This window comes from Dipodomys spectabilis, unplaced genomic scaffold (genome assembly GCF_019054845.1).
Source record: "Dipodomys spectabilis isolate Male_0828 unplaced genomic scaffold, ASM1905484v1 ptg000001l, whole genome shotgun sequence".
Taxonomy (NCBI): Eukaryota; Metazoa; Chordata; class Mammalia; order Rodentia; family Heteromyidae; genus Dipodomys; species Dipodomys spectabilis.
The window spans coordinates 23,622,194-23,647,552 of NW_024870678.1; the positions used below are offsets into that span (position 1 = coordinate 23,622,194).

The 25,359-nt window shown below is 40.0% G+C and overlaps 1 non-coding gene across 1 annotated transcript; it reads right to left on the reverse strand.

The window, feature by feature from the left end:
- Window positions 1-1,645: 1,645 nt before the first annotated feature.
- On the reverse strand, window positions 1,646-1,777 carry LOC122103512. The gene has a single exon (XR_006146770.1). It is a non-coding gene; the product is annotated as a small nucleolar RNA SNORA44 (small nucleolar RNA).
- Window positions 1,778-25,359: the final 23,582 nt, after the last annotated feature.

Sequence of the window (25,359 nt, forward strand, 5' to 3'; positions counted from 1 at the left end):
ATGAGAGTCTCACAGACTTACCTGCCTGGCTAGCTTTGAACTCTGATCCTCAGATATCAGTCTCCTTGGTAGCTCATATTACTGGCAGGAGTCACCAGCTTCTGTAAGGCTGATTCCAGAACTGGTTTAGTACCTGTGTAGCTCTGGAAGGGGAAGTGGGGTGGGGAGGGGAGGGGGACCTGACACTATCTCACTGACTGGATCAGACACATGGGAGGTTCTGCACGCCTGTACTTCTCCTCAGTTCCTTGGCAGATTAGCCTAAGACTCAGCCCTTCAGCAGGTCCTGGCCAAGTGGATAATGTGCCCTTGTATCCAGGTTCAGGATACATCCCTAGACAACTGCCATACTAGTCTGTGCCACCTCAACACATACCTCCTAGGCATATGGATTGCTTTGAGATATTATTTTTGAAGAACTGCAGATACAGGTGTAGCTCTGAAAAGCTCTTTTTTGGTAAGCAAAAATTGTATCTATAAGAGAAATCTTCATTTAAAAAAATCTTGGAATGAAGAAGAGAAAGGATCACAGACAGCTTTCATCATTCCAGAAGCTGCCATCCGTATGACCAGGCAACCCAACCTTCATTCTCCCTCTATTTTTCAGCCCTCCCCTCCCCTTACTTGCTCCTGTCACTCCCAGAAGCCCATGCTCCCTTGTTTTCTGCAGTGCAGGATGATAGATAATCCTAAACCACCCAGCTATTGTAAGCCTCACTCTTTTGTTTTGTTTTTTGTCTTTTTTTGGTCATGGGGTCTGAACTCTGGGCCTGGGCGCTGTCCCTCAGCTCTTCAGCTCAAGGCTAGCGCTCTACCACTTGAGCCACAGAGCCACTTCTGGCTTTTTCTGCTTCTGTGGTGCTGAGGAATCAAACCCAGGGCCTCATGCATGCAAGGCAAGCACTCTACCACTGAGCCACCTTCCCAGCCCCATGTTTTTGTTTTGTTCATGTTTCTGTCTTAGGTCAATATAGTCATACGATAGTCAAAACACCCCAGAAGGGTAGAAAGAAGCAAATATTTTCTTCCCTGTACATTGGCTCTCCTCCTTTCTGTTTTATTCATTCAATTCGCTATTTCTTAGTTCTACTTCCACCAATATTACCTGTCCCCAATCTGTTATCTATACACAGGTTTTTCCCTCAGGTCTGTTTTCTGGGACAATCTTGGCTAAGATATTCCTTAAAATAGATGTAACAAGACACTATTAACAAGAGTATAGTGTTCATATTCAGAAAGATGATAGTAACAGCCTTCAAAAAGCAGTCAGTGCTTGTGTACAACCCTGAGTGGTTTTGCACCCACTCTGAAGAAGGCATTCAAGGTACAATGGGTCCAGAAGGAAGCAGCTAGAATGTGGAAACACTGAAAGCCGTATGGGAGGATCTGCACAATGTATTCACAGAAAGTGTAGTCTGTAACATTACTTATTAGGATTCTTCTGTGCCCAGTGGGTGGAAGCTACTTTAGAGAGTCAACGTCAGAAATAAATCTTAAGTTAGAAACTTAGTAAAAGAAAAGGACAGATGGGGTACTGGTGGCTCATGCCTATAATCCTAGCTATTCTGGAGGCTGAGGCCTGAGGATCACAGTTCAAAGCCAGCCTGGCAGGAAAATACACGTTTCTTTTCTTTTTCTTTTTTTACATTATAGGAAAGGCGAGTGGCAGCTACAGGTATTGTGCAGACCTGAGCTGTCCAAAGTCTCTCCAAGTTGTTCTCGCATGCAGTTGGAGATCCCATGGCCACAATCAGCCACAGCCCTTGGAAACATGCTGTCCACAAGATTCTTATATCCAATTAACCACCTGAAAAATCAGAAGTGGCGCAGTGGCTTAACGTGGTAGAGGTTAGCCTTGAGCAAAAGAACTCAGAGATAGAGCCCAGGCCCTAAGTTCAAGCTCCATGAAGTGATTAAAAGAAAAGAAAGGCATACCTTGCTGTGGGAGGAGCACATTTTTCTAATCAGAATGAATAGAATGTCTCTGGCAGGGACCTCCCAAAGGGAATTCATTCTAAAGATAAAGTGCATAATAGTTTTAAATAGAAAATAAGACTTTGTGGAAGGCAATTTAGCCTGGGTTCTAACTTTCATTCCCAGAGACAACATGAAGTATGAACAATGTTACAAGTTGATACCCAGTGACAAAACACTTGAGCATGAAATAATATGAGGAAAAATGAAACTGCTTTCAGAATGAGCTAAATTCACAGAACAAATAGCAGAAAGGCTAAGATTATCAAACTTAACTCATTTAGGAGGATTTTGGACAATCTTGAACTGATACTCTCCTGGTTGTTCCTGGTAGAGTTTCCAAGAGTGCTTTCAATGTGGAGGGGATGCTTGGAGAGTCAAAAGACAGAAGTCACTCACAGAAATTTACTTTCTGACTCCTAACTTTTCCCATGCTTGCAGTTCACCAGATCACTCTGAGTGGATGATGGATGGGTCTTTGTTCTTAAACCCTGCTTGTGACAAATGGTGACAGCCTTTAAACAAGTTTTTCTGCCTTTATGCAAAATAACTGTTATGCTACTGTTAAGGTATTTTTAATACAAAACATAATTAGACATAACACAACCTTGGAGAATGAAGTAAACAGGAAAATGATACAGATTCATTTATTCTGTTTTATTTTCTGCTAGTACTGGGGCTTGAACTCAGGGCCTGGGCTCTGACCCTTGGGTATTTTCTCAAGGTTGGTATTCTACCACTTGAGCCCAGCTCCACTTCTAGATTTTTGGTGGTTAATTGGTGATAAGAGTCTCACAGACTTTCCTGCCCAGGCTGGTTTCAAACTGTGATCCTCAGATATAAGCTTCCTGAGTAGCTAAGATAATAGATATGAGCCACCAGCACTTGGATTAATTTATTTTTCTATCAGAGTTGTTGATTCTGATGTGTTAAAATGCAAACAATCTTTCTGTGGCAGTGTCTAATGAATTCCAAGATCAAAAAGGATCTTGCTAATTGCTAAGTTAATGAGGACAAGTTCACAAGCAGAGTTATGTTCCTAATTACATGTTTCAAAGCATCTTGAAAAAAAATAAGATCTCAATTTAGGTATAATATGATAAACTTGGCCTTTCGTCCTTGGGAATATCAAGGAAGCAGATTTTGTGGGCTGCCTACTCTTAAATAATGTACAATTTAGGCAGCCTGGCACTATATAGCGTATTAAGAGATGTACTACAAATTAGCTAAAGCAGAAAACACAGCTCATTATTACCTACACAAAATATGTTCAAAGGAAGAAAATTATGATATTCACAGAAGGAAATAGAATTAAAAGCCAATGGGCATTAATTGTCTCTCATCTATACTTCTTGTATAAGGACAGAGGAAAATGGGTTCATGGGAAAGTTAAACTTCTCTGCCCCAGCTGCTCCCCTCCTATATTCTTTTAGGTTGTACCATAAGAAGGTGTGGGACATTGACCCCCATCCAACAAGATGACCCTTTTTTTCTCCCTCTCTAAGCAAAATCTGTGCATCCATCTGGAATAGTTTATCAGTCCTTGTTGGTGTTATTGAGGTATTTCTCAGAAATGCTAATGAATGATTCATTTTGGCACTTGAGACAAACACAATCTGGTTGTGTTATTAGGAATTATTCACACTGGCTAATGATCGACTCTCTTTAGCTTTTCTGTGTTGAAGCCAAAACTATGACATCATGATGAGCTTACCCATAGATGAGACTAACATAGCCATGATGTCATAGTAAGGAACTCATCATAGGCGAAGCCCGAAAGTTTCACTCATCACTTCTTGGGTACCACGCACTCACTATGAAAACTGTTAAATGGAACCAAACAAACTTTGGTCTCCTCCAGGGAGCTACCATCTTGATTGTGTGCAAGCACTTACCAAGCGTGCAGGTTTAAATATATTACCAGGCAAGATAAAAAAAGTCCTTGACTTTTCCAGGTTTATGACTTCAAATATAGAGGCTGAAGCCAGGTGCTGGTGGCTCATGCCTATAATCCAGCTACTCAAGAGGCTGAGATCTGAGGATTGCAGTTCAAAGCCAGCCAGGGCAGGAAAGACCAGAGACTTTAACCACCTGAAAACCTGAAGTGGTGCTGTGGTTCAAACTGGTAGAGCACTAACCTTGAGCAGAAGACCTCAGGGACAGAGCTCAGGCCTTGAGTTCAATCCCCATCATGACTGACAAAAAATAAATTAAAAAAATATAAAGATATATATATATATATATATATACACACACACATACATACAGGGATTGAGGAGAGAAACATATTAATGGTTAAGCCTAACACTTCTTAGCTTACTTTAGTTTCTGGGCTTTGTGGACAGAGGATGGAGGACACAGTTGGAACTTTCTGAAAACATAGCGATGAATCATCTATCTGCCCTCTATAGGTGTTTTGTTTTTGTTTTTAGATTGAGAATTGAAGAGTTCATTTTATTTTATTTTATTTATTTTTCATTTGCACTTAGATAATTTCAGGGCTCCTGGGTTGGGGTAAGTAGTGTTAGTTAGATAAACACAGGTCCACAGCAATTATATAAGGGTTAATTAAGGGTAAAGTGGTTATTCATTAGTTTTACATTAAAAGGTACACAGTGCTGACTCTCACTTTCTCAAAGGAATACCTCCTCTTCTTTCTCCTCTTCTGTGCTTCATTTTTTTTCTGCCAGAGAAGAAAGTTTAGAGGGAAACCACAATTCTGTCATACCTCACTGTTACTTTTGTGCATTGGGCTTTGAGATTATTCTGAGTGATTCTGGTGAAATTTCAGCTCAAGGAGGGTCAGCTGATCTGGCCCCTCCAACCCTCTGGCCCCTAACCCTGGTGAAGCTGGGGGAGGGGGGAGGTGGGGGGGGAACTTCTGTTTTCTTAGAAATAGAGGAACCAGCAGGAAGTTAATCCCCTTGATAAACATATCCTCTGCTGTCCATAGAATGCACAAGAATCACGAATAAGAAGTTTCGTTTGAAGCTTCCCTTCCCTCCTGTGTTTATGGACCTCAGAAATCAGGTTCTCTGCTCTGGGCTGAGAGTTCCAGTCCAGCTAAGGAGAAAGATGCTTTGTCATTCTGGTGGATTTCAGGACCACTTCTTTTAGGATGCATCTGCCTGAGTTCACAAGAGGCTGAATCTGCTATTTTAGACATACCTGCTCCTTGTCAAAACTCAGTAATTTAAAAAATCCCAACCAGTTTATATATTTATATTGACTGTTCACAGTAACTGAATTTATTTATTTTTTTAAGATTTTTTTTGTCGGTCAAGGGGCCTGAACTCTGGGCCTGGGCGCTGTCCCTCAGCTCTTCAGCTCAAGGCTAGCGCTCTACCACTTGAGCCACAGTGCCACTTCCGGCTTTTTTTTTTCTGCTTTTGTGGTGCTGAGGAATCGAACCCAGGGCTTCATGCATGCAAGGCAACCCACTCTACCACTGAGCCACCTTCCCAGCCCATTATTTCCCACATTTTAAAATTAGCAGCAATCAGTTGCCCATTTGACATGTCCATACATGCATATAATATACCTTGATGAGACTCAACCCTTCAATCATTCTCTCTCCTTCCTCCCCATTTCACAAACCAATCTCAGCAAGCTTCACTGTTCCATTTCCACGCATGCCCATAAGGTATTTTGACCATAGTTAGCCTCCTTCACCCTCTCTGTTTGCCGGGATAGAACCTGTTTTACATTCTCCTCATTTACTTTATTTTTTTTTTTTTAGTATATGCCAATTGTTTAAAAGTTTTCACCATGCTATTTCACACATGAATATACATACTTTAATCAGATGTATCTCCTTTATTGTATTTCCCCATCCCACTGCTCTGTTATTCAACAACTTTCACTTTAAATAATGTTGGTATCTGGCCCAAATAAGAATGAATTACATTAGTCAAAATATTAAATAAGTAGTATTCTGAGAAGTGACTTGCAAGGACAAAGTTTCTCTTTATCAAGTATAATTAGAATGTTAAATGATTGAATCTTTTCTAATCATGTCACAAATAGTATTTACATTGAAACAATAGAGCGTGAAAACCTTATGATTTTTTAATTTAATAATGGACTATCATCCATTATTTCGAAGCAGACCAGTGAATTCTGCAGGCGTGTTCAAAGTTTGATGATAACACTACAACTAGAAGAACAAAACAAAGGAAAAGGCCATTTTCCTTTTAACATATTGGGAAATTTACGTATGATGCAGTTCAGGAATTCATATACTATAAATTCAGCAGTGACTCTTTTGCTCTTTGCAAGCCATGAACAGGATGACGACACAAGCTTTGTGGCACTGGATGTATGGATCTTAGTGGAACGAGAAGTCATTTACTATTGTGTCACTGAAATGTAAACTTACTTAGATTGTCTCGGTTCCATGGTGTCACCACAGTGACACTGTCAATGTTTTACAAACTTGTTCTGGATGAGAACACTGTGGCAGAGGAGGCTTAGGTAAGTTATTTGGTTCAGAGACGGAAAAGTGCCCCTCCTGTCACAAAGAAAACTTAGACTAAATCTCTAAACCTAGTCAGTGGAGCAGTGAGCTCAAATCCTCAACTCTGGGCACCTTGGCTGAGCCTTGGTGTTCAAAGATATTCGGGGGTGGGGTGTAAGTCAGTGGTAAAGCATTTGCCTAGTATGTGTGAGGCCCTCAGTATTACGAAAATAAATGAGCAAATAAAATTCAGACAAGACTGGCAATGATATCCCATCCTTCCAGAACATTCAATATATTGCATTTATGTATTCCTTAAGGCTTTTGTGTTTTTTTGTTTTGTTTTGTGTTTCTTTTTCTTTTTGAGACAGAATCTCTTAGTATATAGCCCAGGCTGGCTTCGAACTTATGATCATTCTTGCCCTTGGCTTCCTAATGCTGGGGTTAAGGGGGTATGTAACCATGTTTGGCCAAATCTTGTTTCAAGACATCTGTGTTATTTTCTGATTGTTGGTTCACTTCAAAATAAAAGCAGTTAAACTGAGGAAATCTGGTACATATTCAAAGGACAATCACATAAGGAATTGCAACTCCTCTCAATATCCTTGGATATTCCAGCATCTAATCCCGCATCAAAAAATCAAATAGACAGCTCTTCCTGACCATCACGGGTAGGGGTTAAATAGCTGTGCATACTAGACGTAACAGCTGAGATCTTTTATTTGCAGAATGACTTCCCAAAGGAAACACAGGTCCATAGGATTGGCTTGTCACAAAGCAGAGTTCCAAAGTTTATCTTTAGGAAGTTTTACTTTCAAAAGCTGGTGTTTAAAACCTTCTAGAGATAGGAGCTGGGAAGGTAGCTCAGTGATAGAGTGCTTGCCTTGCTTGCATGAGGCCCTGAGTTTGATTCCTCAGCACTACATAAGCAGAAAAAGCGGGAAGTGGTGCTGTGGCTCAAGTGGTAGAGCGCTAGCCTTGAGCTGAAGAGCTGAGGGACAGCACCCAGACCCAGAGTTCAGGTCCCACGACCAACCCCCTCCTCCCCAAAAAAACCCACTACCACCACCACCACAATAACAACAAACCTTCTAGAGATAATTATCAGTGCTCTGAAATAATCCACGTTTAACTAGGTTTAAGAGGAATGTTGGGCACAGGGTCTGAGATAGTATATTTTTGGAAACACTCTGGGTAAACACTTATTCAAGTACGCTCCAGCTGGACCTGTGCTGAGTCACCTTGGTCCTGTATGGCTTGCTCTTGAGTCATACAGGTGCCTAGAGAGGCTGGGAAAACAATGTGCTCTATATTCTCTAGAGTTACCAGACCCTGCTGCCACATCTGGTCTGGCAACACAATAGGAAGATTGCTATTGGCTGCTATCCTAGCCTGAGCTACGGGGCCTTGTGCCAGGGGTCTTCGTACATCAACCTTGGAATCTACCCTGCTCATCTCTAAATCAGATCAGTGTTGGAGTGGCTTTCTTTCTCATTGTGGCTGGCCTACTTGTTTCTTTCCTACTGTTATCCCTGCTGCTTCTCCCTTTCTCCTTCCCTCCCTCTCTCTCTTCCTTTTTCCCTTCTCTTCCAAATCCCTTACAGCTTGACCCACCTAACTTTCACATTTTAGAAAAATTGTTTCTGTGTTTATCCATACCTCCCTAAAAGCTCCAATAATGTGAAAGTCCAAGAAGGTCAGTAGGTGTTTCTGTGAAGAATTTTCCCCCCTCCTTTCCTTCCTTTTTTGGTTACTACTTTTGCCTCCAAAAATTGGACATAGAAGGAGAGAGGAAGGAAGGATCAGAAAGAGAGAGAGAGAGAGAGAGAGAGAATAAATCTGTAATCTGGCTGGGTAAGGATGGACAGCCTGCCTATTGGAGCCTTAATGTGGTGGCTGAAGGCTGGCTTGACAGTGGTTGTTTCTAGAGGGCGGCTATCCCATTAATTACACATTAACTATGAGCACTGGGTACTACATGAAGAAATTATTTAAGGTTTGGAAATAGATTCCTCTCCAATAAGTAGATACCTCAACAACACAAAACTATTGCTTCCCTCATGTAAAATAAAAAGTTTGAATATAATATTGTTGTAAAAGAACAAAAAACAATCACACAAATAACAAAAATTAAGATCATGCTGCTTTGCAGATGCCTGGCTGCCTTGGGTCTTATTCTCTTTAAAGAAGTTAAAATCACCAAGGGAAGTTAAAAATAATCTTTTTACTATTGGGGGGATACTTGTAACAGTCAAGATTTTATCAGGCTTTTGAGAACTGGGCCTTTCTTTGCAGCAAGACTGAGTCAAGCACAATGTCCCTCCTGGACCTGTAGGAATTTGAACAAAAAGATGAAATCCCTTCGCTTGTATTTTATTCTCTTGTCACACAGCTAAAGCAATATTTATTTCCCTCCTCCTTGCTTCTTGCAGGCCTGTAGTAGTAAATCAAAAAAGTAAACTCTCAGGTTCATTGTTTGAGAGGCTTATTTCTAGGCCTCTCCAGTTGCCACAGTAACTAATTAGAAATTTGCATCTCTAAGAGAATTATTTAATGCTGATGTATAAGCCCTTTATTCTTTGGTGCTTGGCCCTTTGCTAGGAAGCTTCTGGTAGACACTGGGCCTCGAGGTCATACTGTACAAGCTCTGAACGTAGGTGGCCCTGGTTCTCCTTTTTTAGCTGGATGATTCATACCCAGTGGAGAAAGTATCTTGCCAGGTCTTTGTTGAATGGTGGGCATCTGAAAGGCTGCACTTGATTCATTTAGGTGCCATTTGTTTTAACCTGTAACTGTGTCCCCATCGCTCATTAGCTAACTCTTGTGTAATTGAGTCATGCATGTTAAACTAGTAGGGCTCAGTTATGCCAACCAACCTACTGAGAGGAATCCCTCAACAGAGTGATTTGAAAGCTTTAGAGGACAGCATTGCGAAGTTCTGAAATGTTTTGCAGACTTGATCATGTGTAATCTCAACAAAAAGATGGACAGTGAGAATTTTCCCTGGGTACTGGTGGCTCACTCATGTAATTGTGGCTACTTAGAAGGCTGAGATCTGAGGATTGAGGTTTGAAGTCAAGCCAGGCGGACACCTCTGACCCTTCTTGCCAATTAACCACTAAAAAAAAAATCTGGAAGTGTGGCTCAAGGCGTAGAGAGCCAAAAAGCCACATCAGAGTAAGAGGCCCTGAGTTCAAACCCCAGAAAAGAATCTTCCCAAAAAGCTGTTTATTTGCTAGGGTTTAAACCTGCCATTTCTCCAGTGTAGGAAGAGAGACGCCTGCTCTAAAAAAATAAATGACGTGGGAGGGAAAGGCCTAGATAGTCCCAAAAAACTTGTTCTGGAACTAAGATCCTAGCTGCTTTCAGATCACTATCTATCTTCTTCTCTCCCCTGCCCGCTTTTTTTTGGTGAGAGAAGTGGTCTAGATACTGTCCCCCGAACTGTTTTACTAAAGGCTAGCACTCTACCACTTGAGCTACATCTTTTTTTTTTTTTTTTGGTCCGGTCATGGGGCCTGAACTGGGCCTGGGCACTGTCCTTCAGCTCTTCAGCTCAAGGCTAGCACTCTACCACTTGAGCCACAGCGCCACTTCCGGCTTTTTTCTTTTTTTGCTTATGTGGTGCTGAGGAATCGAACCCAGGGCCTCTGGCATTCAAGGCAAGCACTCTACCACTGAGCCACCTTCCCAGCTCCTTGAGCTACATCTTTACTTCTGGCTTTTTTTTTTTTTTTCCTGGCAGTTAATTGGAAATAAGAACCTCACGACTTTCCTGCCTGGGCTGTCTTCAAATCACGATCCTTAGGTCTCCCTCTCCTGAGTAGCTAGGATTACAGACATGAGCCACTAGTGCCCAACCCATCTTTTTCATTTTTAAAGAACAAACTCCCAGGTATATCTACAAACACAATAAAGCAAAACAACAACAACAAACTAAGCTTGATTCTGTGAAAAAATTGCAATATATTCTATATTCCCTCAGAAAATTTTTAGTGTAAAAGGGAATGATTGTTTTCCAGTGATTTTGGGACAATTGACATTCTTGTGCATTACTGTGGGGAGAGCAAACAGTACAAATGTTAAGGCAGAAAATTTGATTTTATCTGTCAAAATTATAAAAGCACATACTGTCCTTCTTATCTAATATGCTAAAAGACTTTATCTGACAGCCTAAGTCGTTCTTGTGCAAAATTAGCTATGTACAAAATACCACGTGGCTTTATTATGTAACTAATGACAAAAGTTGTTAATAATCTAAAAGTGCATTAGTAGGGGATTAAGCTTGCTACATCTGGGATGAATACTATGTGCTGTTAGAGAGAACATAATGTAACCATGACATGAGTGATTTCCAAGATTCATTGTTAAGAAATAGTCACCCAGTGTAAAATGGTATGCATTAATACTACCTTTTAGTAGAAAGAGAGAAAAATATTACTTGTTGAATATGCATAAAGTATTTCTTAATGGTAATGCGAGAAACTCCGTGAATTGGTTATTCCTGGAGATCTGGCTGGTCGGAAAACAGGAGATGGAGGAAGACATTTATTGAGTTACTTTAAAAAGTAACTTATTGAATGTATATAGTAGTTCATACCTGTAATCCTAGCTATTCAGGAGGTAGAGACTAAGAGGATCACAGGACAAAAAGTTAGTAAGCTTCCCTATTTTAATCAATAAATCTGAGCATGGTGGTCCAAGTCTAGCCTGTCAGTTATTCAGGAAACTTAAAAAGGAGAATCAGGGCCCAGGGTGATCTGAGAAAAATATGAGACCATATCCAAAACACAAAGCAAAAAGGATTGGGGTATGGCTCAAATGGTAGAGCACTTGTCAAGCAAGCACAAAGTCCTGAGTTTAAATCCCAGTATGAAGAAGAGGGAGGACAAGGAGGAGAAGCAGGAGAAAGAGCAGGGGGAGGAGGAAGACAAGGAGAAGAAGAGTCCTTCACTAAGCATTTCCCAGCCCTTACTCCAGTCTCTGGCAACTACCAGTCTTTGCTCTGTTTCCATCAATTGTGTATATTTTAGTGTAATGATCTGCATCTTAGGGATTTGCTTGTTTTTTGTTTGTTTGCAGAGCTGGAGATCCATGTGTATTTTTGAACATGAACTATGTTAAAGTAGTACACACGTGTTCAAAAACTTTAAAAAAAGAAACATAATATATTTTCTTGCTGAACACCATGGAAACTAAAGTAACGGAGACTTTTAGCCTACTTCAGAAATCGATATTCTGAACCCAACCTATGAAGAAAGAGAAGAGCACCATCTCTCTGCAGAAGTGTATCTCAGAATCCTTTTCTAATCTGAGCTCTCTAGCAGTGCATGCTGGATGAAAGGGCTGGCCTGGCACATTCAGTTTTGCTGGGTGACTTTGGCTATTAACATGCAGACGTTTATCTTGAACAATGCTCTCCTGTTATTTTACTATAAATCTCAGCAGTCTGTGAAGCAGAGCTCAGGTCCCAGGGCTCTCATCTCTCTTGCTGCCAATGCAACTTTTTGGCCCTAATACCTTATATGTAATATAGTCAGTCAAGAAGGTGGCATTATTACACAGATCCACCTAGTAAACCATGGGGACCTCCAAAAGAAATTTCTATCCTAGATAAGGAAAGGTAGAAGTCTAGGAAACAATGCTAAGATAACTGTAACTGAATGGCACTCACTCCAAGCCCTACCATTTAAGTGGAGACTGGAATAATTCCTCCATTCCAAGATGGCCCCTCTTAATATCTAGAACTTGGGAGTGGGCAAACTTGCTTAAATGTAACCAGACATTAGGCTGGTGCCTTATGAGTAGATACAAGGATGTGCTTTCAAAGTGATGGATGACCACTGATCAGATACTTCTATGTTTTCTGTGACACAGAGCCAATAGTGCAAAAGCTATTTACATTACTAGCCTGGACAAACCTGTTCACACCACATTGCCTAAACTGCATTGCCTGAAACTTTCCTGGCTTTAGCACTAGAAGTTCTATGTCCTTGGAAACCTCTCAGTGTAGAGCAACGTAAGTTGGCAGGTTGCCTATATCATCCAAGAGCAACCATTGTTAGGAAAGGCAGGGTGGAGGAGGTAGGTGGCAAAGGATCACATTTAGTATTGAAGATACCCTGAAACATCAGACAAGCTCAAAGTTAGCTATCAACTATCCACAAACAAGCTGACAAAGTAGGTTTACAACAAGGTGGATTTGCATATGTAAATTCTTCTAGTAACTACCTTAAGGTTTAGCCAAATGAATACCAGGAAACTAAAATTTCTTTTGTGTGAGGACCAGGGATTCAGGGGAGGAGGACAGATGAATGGAGAGAGGAAGGCTGAGTAAATATTTGTAATATTCAATATACACATGTGAAAATGGAACCAAGTAACTTGAGGGGATAAGTGGGGGTGTGATGGAAGAAAATGATGGAAGGGGTGATATCGATCAAGATGCATTGACTGTACTTATCAAATGACTGGTTAAAGATTAAAAATGATAAAAAGTTAGCTACCAAGATAAACATATGAGCATAATAAATTCGAAGTTATTGTCCTGACTTTAGAATTAAAAAAAAACCCTCAAATTTTAGACTTTCCCTACTTTTCCTTTGAAAAGTATGGAGAAAAAAAAAACAAGATAATTTGGTTACATGGATGACACTATGCCATTTTCCTCTCATCATTTCCTGTTGAGCCACAGAGCTCTTCAAAATTCCTGATTTTAGATTCTGCTAATTACACTTGATGCTGCTGGTGAGACCTCACAAAAAAAAACTCAGCCCTATCAGTTTATTTACAGCAAAGTCAGATTGTTTGTGCATTTCTTCTCTAAAACAGAATTCCAGTTTGGGTTTGTTCCAATTTTACTCTTCCTTGTCCCGTGACTTGCTTTTTTTTTTTCTAACTTCAGGAGTCCTAATGAACCCCTAGAGGCACTGAAATATTAATATGAGACAAATATAACAAAATTAAACAACCATAGCAATAAGACAAAAGCCAACTCCAGCGCTATCCACCCTGTATACCCAGAAGAAATTATACTCCTCCTCCTTAGAAATCAGGGGTTTGCAATGTGTCGTTCTCTTCGGTAGGGGAGGGGGCGCTTATTGATATTGCATCTGTTTAGTCAGAGCATCAGCTAATGGAGAAAGTTAATTGTGTTGGTTGTAAGGCCACCTGTCACACACATGCCTCATTTCCATACTAATGGTCCAGCAGTGGCAGGCAGTGTGCTCTCTGCAGTAACAGCTACTGCCTCTTTGGAAACCTGGGCCAAATGTGCCTATGCAGCAACTGTAGGCCTCCATGAGAATGCCTGCAGTATTGTGCACAGAGACTCTGATTAACCCCCTACTGGCGGCTCCAAACTAGATGCACAGTGAAAGGGAGGATGTTAGCCATGAGGCTCCAGGTGAGGCCCAAGTGCATGCTGGGAAAAGCGACCATTGGGACTTCAGAGTCAGGGAATAATTCTGACTCAGCCCATATCAGGGTGGGGCTGAAATCCTTCCCATCCAATCTCTCCTTTAAGAGTGGCCTAAATGATTAATTCACTGTAGTACTGAGCCTCATTTCCTTAGACATCTTTATATCATTCCTTGTGTTTTTAAATTTTTTTCTCTTAGTTTATTTTGAATCAACACGTATCCCTGGGAAAACTGTACAGTACCACCTCTTTCACAAAGCAAAGGTCAGTTTAGGACTGTTGAACAGTAAGATTTTGAGTTCTAGCCCTAAATTACCCTAACCAGCTTGGAGTCTTGACTATAAAAGGAATAAACTATGAGCCATACTTTACCCAGAAATCTATTCTTTTCTTTTTTTGTTCCTACTTTCCCTTCCTTCCTTGCTTCCTTCCTTGCTTCCTTCCTTCCTTCCTTCCTTCCTTCCTTCCTTCCTTCCTTCCTTCCTTCCTTCCTTCCTTCCTTCCTTCTTTCCTTCCTTCTTTTCTTTTTTTTTCTTTTAAAACAAATTGTTTACATCTCAGGCAGTTGAGGAATCAGTGCCCCCAGAGAAGGTTGATGAATATTAAATATAATTTGAGAGAGGGGACTAACCCCTCAACAAGACAAGCCAATAACATTGAGAGTTATTTCTTCCCAGCTCCTAACCCCAAGGATGCAGAAAATCCCAGGTTGGGTTTCTTTGGGATCCTCTTGTCCATGGCTCTCTGTGACCTTACACAGCCATCATAAAGGGATTTGTCTGTGAGTGACAAATGCTGCCTCACTGCCTGCTTTGGTAACACAAGGCCAGGCTGCTTACATCTTTAAACAGGCAGTTTGGTGGATTAATGATTATTATAGCCTGAGTGAGTGCTCTCTCTCTCTCTCTCTTTTTCTCTCTCTGCTCTTTTTTACCAGTATACACATTTTGAATGAATGTGACAGTCATTTGGAGAATCAGTTCAAAGTCAGGCAGGAAGTAGCTTTGGTCCCTGTCCCAGGTTGTGACATTCTGTCTGGCATACAAGTCAGCGCGACTGAGTCAGAAAAAAAATGGAATATTGTATTCTGAAAGAGTCCCAGATGGCTCAGGAAGCCAGAATGCAGAGACTGTAGGTATTCTGTTGTTGTTGGTACAAGGATTTGAACTCCATGCCTCACATTTGCTAGGCAGGCACGCTACTTGAAGCCATTACCCATTTCATTTTTCTTTTTCATTCTTTTTTTTTTAAATTAGGATTTCAATTTTTGTGATCCTAACTTATGCCTCACTATTCCTCCCTTATAATTTAGGATTACAGGTCCACATAGCCATGTTCTAGCTTGTTTGTTTGTTTGTTTTTTGGGTCCGGTCGTGGGGCCTGAACTCTGGGCCTGGGCGCTGTCCCTCAGCTCTTCAGCTCAAGGCTAGCGCTCTACCACTTGAGCCACAGCACCACTTCCGGCTTTTTCTTTTTGCTTATGTGGTGCTGAGGAATCGAACCCAGGGCCTCAAGCATGCAAGGCAAGCGCTCTACCACTGAGCCACCTTCCCAGCCCCAAGCTTGCTTGTTTGTTGAGGTGAAGGCTCACTAACTTTTTTGCTGGAGTTGGCTGTTAGCTCCATTTCTGCTTATCTCTGCTTCCTGAAGAACTAGGATTATAGACATAAACCACCTCACCTGGCCTAGCAGAATTCAAGTACATACTTATTCTGAGGGGCAAAGTTTTCTGTAGACTCTAAAGCAAATTCCCTGGGAGACCTGTGTCAGGTGTAGATTTACCAACATGCTAAAAAGAGGAACTGGTCTCAAGGAGGATCTGGCACTGATTCCTTAGAATGGCTTAGTGGATGGAGTCGTCTTCCAGGTCACACACCTTGCCTAGTAGTGCTTCTCCACACTATTCAAGGCAATTCTCTCAGTCCCACCAGAGTTATTTCCAGAGATTATGACCTGCCTCCCTCTGCCTATTCAGAAATAAACCTCATTTTATATTTTACAAAATGAGGTAGGTGCTAATAAACTTTCTTTCAACTTTGGCACAAAGCTATACCTACCTTATTCACACTCTTTTATGTCAATCTTGTCAATATCACTAAAAAAGTGACTTCCTTCTTTTTTCCTCCTCCTTCTCATGTTCTTCTCCTTCCTTTCTTCTCCTCTTCTCTCCTCATTTATCTTTCTCCATCACATTCTCACACAGCTGCACACATGGGAGTGCATGTATGATGGACCTGAGGGCAGGCACATACAAGCCCTTCCCGGAAAAGCAAAACTCTGGGAAACCATGGTCTCTTGAAGATGTACAGGAGACTCCTATGGGTCCATCAGCCATTACAGTCATTTGACAAATGCTGCATCTGGGGTCAGAGGAACACAGAGGAGGGAAGCATAGTAGGGAAGGCAGGAAGACCTCCTAGAGAATGTCAAAGTTGGGCTAAGTGCTGACGGTCTGAGATGGTCACAGAAAGAATAAGCCAAATCTGAACACACTTGGATTTGATAAAGAAAGCCTGTGTGGGAAAGTAGAAAATAGAGCAGTCACGAAGGGCCAGTCCTGAAAGGCACCTGTAATATAAACCAATGATCTTGTGTCTACATTTGAATATTGCAAAGACAGGTCAGATTTTTTTTTTGGTCGGTTGTGGGGCTTCAACTCTGGGCTTGGGCACTGTCCCTGTCAGCTCAAGGCAAGCGCTCTACCGCTTAAGCCACAGCACCACTTCCGGTTTTCTAATGGTTTATTGGAGATAAGAGTCTCACGGAGTTTCCTGCCCGGGCTGGCTTTGAACCACAACCCTCAGATCTCAGCCCCCTGAGTAGCTAGGATTACAGGCGTGAGCCACCAGCGCTTGGCTACAGGTCAGATTTTAAGTTGAGAAATTGATTGGTAGTAGTGTAGAAAGTCAGGAAAGAACAAGGCTGTCGTCAGAGGATGAATCATTGCAAAAATATTTAAGTGTATTTTGAAGGGTTGTCATAAGTGTAGAGGAAGTCATACTTTGAGATAAATAGTAACACTGGGCCCCCATTCCTGTTGTCACAGAAAGGATTGCCAAACCCTGAAGGTGAGGTTTGAGGATAAGTAAAGTGGGGTGCAGTAGATTTATGTCGAGGATACCCATCAAAGGAAGACACACAGCTTATAATCAGTACCTTGACCTGCTCAACTCCATTTCATTCTTCTCTCTGATCATCTGCAGTATCTTACACTGCCTAACTCATCCAGAAATTCAAGGGCCAAGTTTCTCATTGAATCAGTCTGTGAAGTCCAATTTCTAGTACACAGAACAGGTGGGAGGGTCAGCAGGGGCAGGATGGGGTCCAGCTTAGGAAGCTTTATTGCCCTCAGGAAAAGGATAGAAGCCTGAGTTTACTGATAGGCAACTTGATCAAAGAAATTGCACTCCTGTTCCTTACTCTCCCGGGAAGCTCAATAGGTCTTAGAATATAACATACAAAATTTCCACTTTTTTGTTTTTGTTGGTTGTGGGGCTTGAACTCAGGCCTGCACATTGTCCCTGAGCTTTATGTGCTTAAGGCTAGCAGTTCCACTTCTAGTTTTCAGGTGTTTAATTGGAGATACGAGTCTGATAGACTTTCCTTCCCAGGCTGGTTTCAAGCAACAATCCTCAGATCTCAGCCTCATGAGTAGTTAGGGTTATAGGTGTGAGCCATCGGCTCCCACTATTTTAAATGGGTGATTTTCATGACAAGAGTAGCAATAGTTAGGAACAGGTATGGGAACCTATTTTGCATTCTTTTTCTTTTCTATTTTGCATTCTTGCTCTTTGTCTTTCAAGTTATACTTGTCCTTCAGTATCTGTGGAGGATTGAATCTTGAACTCTCCAAATACCAAATTCTATGGACACCTAAGTCCTTTATATAAAATGGTGTAATATTTGCATAAGGTGTATATCTTCCCAAATACTTTAAATTATCCCTAGAATACTTACAATGCCAAACTTATTAATGGAAATTCTGTGTAAATACTTCCTATCCTCTACTGTTCAGGAAACCGTGACAAGAAAGAAAATGTACATGCTTGGTACTGACATGAGAATTCTTTTCAAATATTCTCATCTATAGTGAATTGAATATACAGAAATGGAATTCAAAGATGTAGGAAACATGGATGCAGAGAGCCAGCTAGAATACTGGAAATCTAGAATACAGAAGAACCCGGACATGATAACATATACTTCTTTTGGTGCTATGACCCTTCAACAAGATAGCTCACTAAATATTACTCATTAAACAATTGGCGGAATCTAGAGGAAACTATCCAATAAGGAATGAGATGAACGATGTTATTTGCAAAGACTTTGCCTAAGTGGTTTGTCTCATATTTTGTCCATATCAAGGTTTAATTACTTTCTCAGTGGAGCCCATCTGCATACCACACAGTCTATGCTAATTAATTCCTGTCTTTGGGAAGCAGGCTGTACACAGAGCACAGGACTACACAGGCTAACAGCCATAAAGCAGTTGTTAGCTCTTGTCTGTGTCTAGCCCTACTCTTTCCTATAGAGTCCAAATTTAATGTCGGCACAACTTGGAAACAACATAGCAGCTTTTCTGAAATGTATTTTCTGTTCTGAGATGCATTTGCATTTTCAAACACTTCCTGTTGGCCTTGCTTTCCATGCAATTTTGTTTATAGCTCTAGAAAGAGAACAATGTTACTTTTTATTACTCCAATCTGATGCCCAAAGGGATGACATCAAAATCATTAAGCAAATGGCAGAAAGCAATCAATGTTTCCAAATAAAAGGTCATGCAATAAGGAAAGATGAAAGTAAAATAGAGACAATCACTCATTCGTTTGGCTCAAAAGTCTTCAATTTTTCACCAATCTACAAGTCAGGAATGAACACCATTGTTTCATTTGGCATTACTTGGTAACTGTTTTGGTAGAGCAGTAGACAGAATCTGTTGATGTATAGATAATTTTGAAAACCCCTTTGGATTGCAAAAAAGAGGGAAGATTAGGAAAACATTAAAGTGAAACATAAAAGATAGAATATCCCTAAAATATAATAAATGAATAGAAGAAAATATGAATAAAAATATCAAAACTCGCTCACTTTTTGTTCCCAACATTCTTTAAACTTCTTTCTCTCTCCCTCCCTCCCTTCCTCTTTCCTTCCCTCTATCTCTCTCTCCCTTTCTTTCTTTCTGTACTGTGCTGGGGCTTGAACTCAGGGCTGGGCACTGTCCTTTAGCTTTTTTACTCAAGGCTGGTACTCTACCACTTGAGCTACAACTCCACTTCCACCTTGTTGCTGGTTAATTGGAGATAAGAGTCTCATGAACTTTCCTGCTAGGGTTGGCTTTGAACCATGATCCTCTGATCTCAGTCTCCTGAGTAGCTAGGATTACAGGCATGAGCCACTAGCATTGAGCTTACTATGTATTTCTTAAATGATCAGGAAAAAATTTATTTTTAAGGTAGGAAGAGAAGAATACTTTCAATACTTATGAGCTGTGGAAACTGTCTCTAGTTTCCCATGAAAGTTTGGTCCAGGCAAGATTGAGGCTGGCCAGCAAAGATTCCTTAAGCTGAGAAGCTTCAGGTTTTTATCTTGGCACATCTGCAGTAAATGGAGAATTAATTCAAGGACCAGATTTCTGAATAAACAGTGAAGATGTGTTTCAAGGACAAACAAAGTGTGGCCCTGTAGTCAGCAACCTTCCCAGCAAGTCAGATCAATGAACTTGGCTTCCCAGTTTATTTCAAGACAATGAACAGAGCCATATTTGAAAAAGATTTACCCTCATGTGTGGCCAGCAGCCTAACTAAAGAAGCTTCTTGGTGTGCTGATGTTGTATTGGAGCAGAATGAAATAAATCTATAGAGCAATGATTTTTTTCAGAAGCAGCTGTCACTTAGACATGTTGACACAACATGTTTGCTTGCTGTTACACACATATTGTAGTCTCTAAAAAGTCCTTACATTTCTCCTAAGTGGAGAAATACACCCAATGCACCTCAGACACTAACTTAATCTAAGAAATCACATTGGTAAACACTTCTAACTGCCTGCTGGCATGTGAGGAGTCACCTGACACCAAAGATTGGAAGTAAGTGCCAGACCACTGGCAAATGGTTAGTTGACTCATCTCCAAGACTTTATACATTTTTTGTTGTGGTTGTTGTCATTGTTGGTAGGGATAGTTTGATGAAAAAAATCTGGAAATCTAGGCTCCCAAGCTACAAGGTTTGAAAATGTCCTCTTTCTACCCGTAAAAATATTTTTTCCCTGATTGCTTAAGAAATGCAGGTTGCTTAAAACTTACTAGGGCTCAGCTGGTGGCACACCCATGTCTAGCACTTGTGAAATGGAAGCAGGAAAGTTGTGAATTTGAGGACAGTCTGAGCTCCATAGGGAGACAGTATGTTAAAAACAACAACAACAACAAAACAAACAAGATAGGGAGAAGATGATCTAGGTGCTTTGTGCTCATAAGCCAACATGTTGAGTGGCTGTATAGCTACTTAAAATAAAAATAAAAATAAACAAATTAGGGGCTGGGAAGGTGGCTCAGTGGTAGAGCGCTTGCCTTGCATGCCTGAGGTCCTGGGTTCTATTCCTCAGCACCACATAAGCAAAAAGAAAAAAGCCGGAAGTAGTACTGTGGCTCAAGTGGTAGAGCGCTAGCCTTGAGCTGAAGAGCTGAGGGACAGCGCCCAGGCCGAGTTCATACCCCACGATTGGACCCCCCCCCAAAAAATAAACAAATTAAACAGTAAGCTTGGTACAGGTGGCTCATGCCTGAAAGCTGAGGATCACAGTTCAAAGCCAACTCAGGTAGAAAAGGAAGGTCTGTTAGACTCTTATCTAACTATCAATAAAAAAAGAAAAAGAAAGCTGGAGATAGGGCTGTGGTTCCAGTGGAAGAATGCTAGCATTGAGCACAGAAACTAAGGGCCAGTGCTCAGGCCCTGAGTTCATGCCTCAGGACCAGCAAAATAATAATAATAATAGTAATAATAATAATAATAAAGTCCATTAAAAAACCAAACCAACACAAATGACTCTCCATTTCGTTTTTCATTCATATGTTCTTTGCATTCTTTTTAAGTAATATTAAGGTCCTCTATATTTGTTAATTAAAAAATTCATAATTGTGTTTATTCATCCCCCTGCTTTTCTCTCTCTGTCTCTCTCTGTCTCTCTCTCTCTCTCTCTCTCACACACACACACAAAGCAGAGACTACTTGAATAGTATTATTTCGGCAGGTGCATGGAGCTGTTGTAAGTGTTGTAGGCATTGACTATGATCAGTTCCCCAGACAATCGGTAGCCTGATGATGATGATGATGATCAGGAGAAATGAACCAGCAATCTCTGTCCACTTAGTGTGATTAGATAAAAAAGATTTTTGTGCTGCTTAAAGATTCTGGGGGCCTCTTAAAACTCTCTTGCTATAACCTCCTGAGAAGTTTTCTGAATCCTCCTTTCTCTATTTTATTCCATCCTAATCCTACAGAAACTATATACTGTGTGATGGAGTCCATCACCAGATTTGGACTAAATTTAAACAGAAAAATCTGCAGGTGTATTTATTTTTTAATTTAACTAAATTGATTAACTTACCTCTTGTACCCATTCTGTGCTTGAAGTCAGGGGCTTGGGCACAGTCCCTGAGCTTTTTGTCTAATGCTCTACCACTTGAGCCATAACTCAATTTCTGGCTTTATTTTGGGTGATAAATTGGAGGTAAGAGTTTCAACAACTTTCCTGACTGGAGCTGACTTTCAAACTGCAGTCTTCAGATCTCAGCCTCCTGAGTAGCTAGGATTACAGGCATGAGTCACTGGTACCTGGCCAGAGATTTAAAATATTTTCTGTTCTGACATTTAGAAGAAAGACCTAACAGCTAACTAATGGACAGAATAAAAGCTGAGGAGTCACAAACTAGCAAGAGATTTTAGCATTGTGATGTCTTCTGTAGTTAAAGAAAGGACTAGAGAGTAAGGAAGTATTGATAGATACCAATCTTCCTTTTTCCAGTATTTATTCTATATGGAGGACACTCTTCATTGTGTAGCTCATAGGAAAGTAGAAGATACTGAAGGAATTCAGAAAATGTTCATTTAAGGGGTTGTATTAATTGAAGAATTATAAGTTATAGAGGATAGAGTTTAAATTGTGTTTCTATTTGTTTCTTTATGTATTCTGATAAAGTGTCCTAATTACAGGTAATGTGTAAATAATTATTTATACTGTCATGTAATCTACAATGTTTTCATTAGAAAAATCTTACCTCTCAGTTATCATGCCCAAATTAGACAATGTGAGTAGTCCACACTGACCCCTCCTGGTAGTGTCTGGAATTGCAGAAAGAGTAGCTAAGAGGCTTTTAACTGCATTCATTGCCAGAGGTGACTTGCAAATTTTAATATCCCCTTCACTGAGCATAGTTACTCTAAATCCTTTTCACTTTTTTTTTCTGCATCTACAGAATACGTGATTAACTGAGTAGTGGCTTTATTGATGTTGTAAAAACAAGTTACTAGTCATTTTCAAATTTAGCCTGTGCTTAAATTCTAACAGATATCAGCACATGGTCAAGGAGCTCAGATTCAATAACAGAAGACATGACACTACCACATCGCAGGGCATCCTACATGATGACAGAGGCAAGGAATGACCATTTACATGACTCGGTGGACAAATCCTGTTGAACTCCTGTTGATACCTTGTCTTTCTAGAACTTTCATAACAAATCATGCCCCTTCAGGTGTAATCAGTACTGGAGAAGGGAAAATGGAGTTGCCTGGAATCCATATGTAATCATGATTGATAGAAACATGAAGTCTGGCAGGCAAAGGTGACACATACGCTTTTATTAGAAGAATGAACAAAAGTTATGTCTAGGAACAGAACACATGTGGAGATCCTGAAGTTGCACATGGAGAAGCTGAGAGAAGTTCCCTAAATGGACACAGAGCAGAGATTGGAAAACTTGTTCTGTTAGTTTGGGTTTGTGTGTGAAGTGGCAATGTCCTAATCTCTTCAAGCAATTATGCTGGTAAGAATTGTCCTTTTTTAAAGTGCATATTTTTTTTTCCCTGACTTACATTTAAAACTGTGAAAAACATTCTTAGTTTGCAAGACCAATGAAAACAGGTAGAGGCTGGATTTGGTTGATGGGCCATAATGTTCACCCCTCTTCCTCCCTACACAGAGTGGTCTAGACTCAGGGTAGCTGGCTGAGAAGTGGTAAAAAACACATGGTCTTATGAGATGCCATAAGAATGCAGAGTTCACACTCTCCGGGGAACGTGAGATACCATTAAAAGGGCTTGTTCTTGAGAAGTGATATTATGTATTTGGAGTCTGAAAGATCACTCAGGGAAATATTGTGTAGGAAAACAATTAAATGGACCAAGAAATAGGTTAAGAGGTTACTGTAGACTTAGGTATATATGAATACTAGATATATATACTTAGGTATATATGAATACTAGATATATATGAATATGTGAATACTAGAGACCTAGGCACAATAATATATGAATATTGTAGAGACTTAGGCACAATAATATAATGAATAAGTGAGTTAGAGAAATAAAATAAAATAAAACAAAATGTGTAAGTCCTGAAGACTGATCAAATGTATGAGTTGAAGGGGAAGAAATTAATTATTTTTGGCTTGAATAAATGAAGCTGACGCTTTTGCTGAGGTGGGATACCTAACAAGAAAAGGAAGGTTAAGGGGAAAATGTAATACATTCCATTTCAGGGAAGAGTTCAGGCTTGAGTGGTCAAAGATAACAGAGGTTGTGTAAAGCGTGGAAGAATTTTTAACTAAAAATTACAACAGTATCTCAGTATAGCTGAGATCCAAAGAATTACCAGACAATATTTTGAAAACTTATATTTCAGAGATTGGAAATCTTTAAGAAACAAACACATATGACCTGCCAAAATGAAACCAAGAGGATACAAATAAACAGATAAAAAATAAGCAATATTGAGCAATGAGATTAAAAAACTAACTAAAAAAATTCCCAACAAAGGCTCAGGATGAGATAGATTTATTACCAAGTCTACCAGACCTTTATAGAAGAACTAACACACATGGATCCTCCAACTATTCACAAAATACAAAGGGCAGCAGCACTTCCAAACACATTCTTTGAAGCTAGTATTCACACTAATATAAAAATTGCAGAGTACACACACACACACACACACACACACACACACACACACACACACACACACATACACACATAAAGAGGAAACCTATAGGTCCATTGCCTAGATGAACATAGACTCAACAACATTCTTGCAAACTGAATTCAACAATATATTGCTTTAATTTGGCTTTGTTACAGGAACACAGGACGGTTATACATTCACAAACTGATCAATGTAAATGTGATGATAATCAGAAGCAAGGACAAGACTCACATAATTCTGTCCATAGATGCAGAAAAATCTCTTGACAAAAAACCTTCTTTCATGATAAAACCTCTAAAAAAACAGAAATAGATTCAAACCTTAATATCATGAAAGTCTTATATGACAGAACACTGTACAGAGTAGGAAAAAACTGAGATTATTTCCTATAAAATCACAAATAAGACAGAGCATCTATTATTACCAGTTTTAATATAGTGCTTGACCTCTTAGCCAGAGCAATAAGACAAGAGAAACGAAATAAAATGGATACAAATAGGAAAGGAGGAAGTCAATTATCCCTGTGTGCAGATGATATGAGCCTGTACTTATAAGAGCCTAACATCCCACCCAGTGGGAAACTTTTAGATGTGATATACATGTTCAGAATTTAACATACAAAATCCAGTAGTTTTGAGTATGTCAACAACGAACGTACAATGAACTCAAGTCAAGAAAGCAAGATCATCTATAATCATTTCAAACAAAAGAAAACCTAGGCATAAACTTCACCAAAGATGTTAAAGACCTCTACAAGGAAAACTATAAAGCACTGAAGAAAGAAATTATATATTGCATTAGAAACTAGTAGAAGAGGGAAAGACTTTTTATATAAATACATTTTTAAAAGATGCCCATGAATTGGCACAATAAATATTGTTAAAATGGTCATAGTACCATTTTGATATACAAATTCAATGCAAACCAATTCAGAATCTCAATGCCATTTGTTGCAGAAATAGAAAAAAATTCTAAAATTTATAAGCAAACCCCAAAGACCCCAAATAACCAAAGTACTCCTAAGTTAAAAAAGCAATACTGGAGATATAACAATACCTAGGACTGCAAAGTATACTAACAGCCATTGTAACAAAAACAGTATGGTACAATACATAATCGTATACATAGACCAGTTGGATAAAGGAGGAGATCTGGAAATAAACCCAAGCAGGTATTACCATCTGAATCTTGAAAAAACATACACTGGAAAAAAAGCCTGTTTAACTGCTGGGAAACATGTTCAGCATTCTTAGCCATTAAGGAAAGGCAAGTTGAAAGTATATGGAAATTTCACCCCCCCAATCAGAATAAT